Source organism: Octopus bimaculoides, chromosome 20, assembly GCF_001194135.2.
Source record: "Octopus bimaculoides isolate UCB-OBI-ISO-001 chromosome 20, ASM119413v2, whole genome shotgun sequence".
Classification (NCBI taxonomy): domain Eukaryota; kingdom Metazoa; phylum Mollusca; class Cephalopoda; order Octopoda; family Octopodidae; genus Octopus; species Octopus bimaculoides.
In genome coordinates, this window is record NC_069000.1 from 32236018 (window position 1) to 32237033 (window position 1016).

The 1016-nt window shown below is 36.2% G+C and overlaps 1 protein-coding gene across 1 annotated transcript in view; it reads left to right on the forward strand.

The window, feature by feature from the left end:
* The window catches only part of LOC106877684 (pleckstrin homology domain-containing family G member 7), a 183844-nt gene that overhangs the window by 176627 nt on the left and 6201 nt on the right, over positions 1-1016 (forward strand). The gene's annotated exons all lie outside the window — the stretch shown is intronic.

Here is a 1016-nt window from a genome sequence, read left to right on the forward strand (position 1 = left end):
TTTTTTTGTGGGGGTGGGGGGGCGTAAATTTATAATTTGTGTATTTGTCTGTGTGTATGTGTGTGTGTGTGTGTGTGTGTGTATGTGTGTGTGTTTGTGTGTGTGCGTGTGTGTGTTGTGTATGTATGTGTGTGAGGGAGAGAAATTGCGAGAGAAACAGAGAGAGGGGAAGAGAGAGAGAGAAAGCGGTAAAGAAAAAGAAAGAAAGAAAGTAAATATCGGCTGGTCAGAAATCGGCCATGTTACATGAAATAGACTGTATATACGAAAAAAGACTGCACAACAGAAGATATATCAAAGGGTATAGATTGAATATTATCTAAGGGTAGTGACGTGAGTTTAGGGTAGACTGTTAATAAGGCCGTCTTCCAAGCATGTATGCACATACGCAGGTGCATGTAGATATTTATTCATAAATACATATGTGTTTATACATACGATATACACTTATCTATATATTTTATATTAATGCATGTAGATTATATATATATATATATATATGTGTGTGTGTGTGTGTGTGTGTGTTGGTGTGTATAGATAGATAGATAGATAGATAGATAGATAGATAGATAGATACCAATATACATACCACTGGCTGCTAAGAGGGACTGCGGACAGGCTCAATTTGCTGTTATTACTGTAACTTTCATTTTAGCCCCAGTTAACTCTATGATAAAATACATTTTCGCCGTGTCCGTCTTATCCATATGTGCAGCATTCCCATGATCCCATTAGCTAACGTATGTTGTTAAAGGGTTATGGTTTGATTTATGGTACATTCAGCTACTTTCAACTTGCCGAGCAAATACATCGAGGCTCTTTTATTGGCTTCAACAGAGATGGCGGTTGTATCTGAATGATAAAATGAAGCAAAAATATATTTAAAGCGGGTTTGTGTTAATACAGAACGAATTTATTCAAATTCGAAATTTATTTCTTTATTGCTCACAAAAGGATAAACATAGAGGAGACAAACAAGGACAGATAAAGGGATTGAATCGATTACATCGACCCCA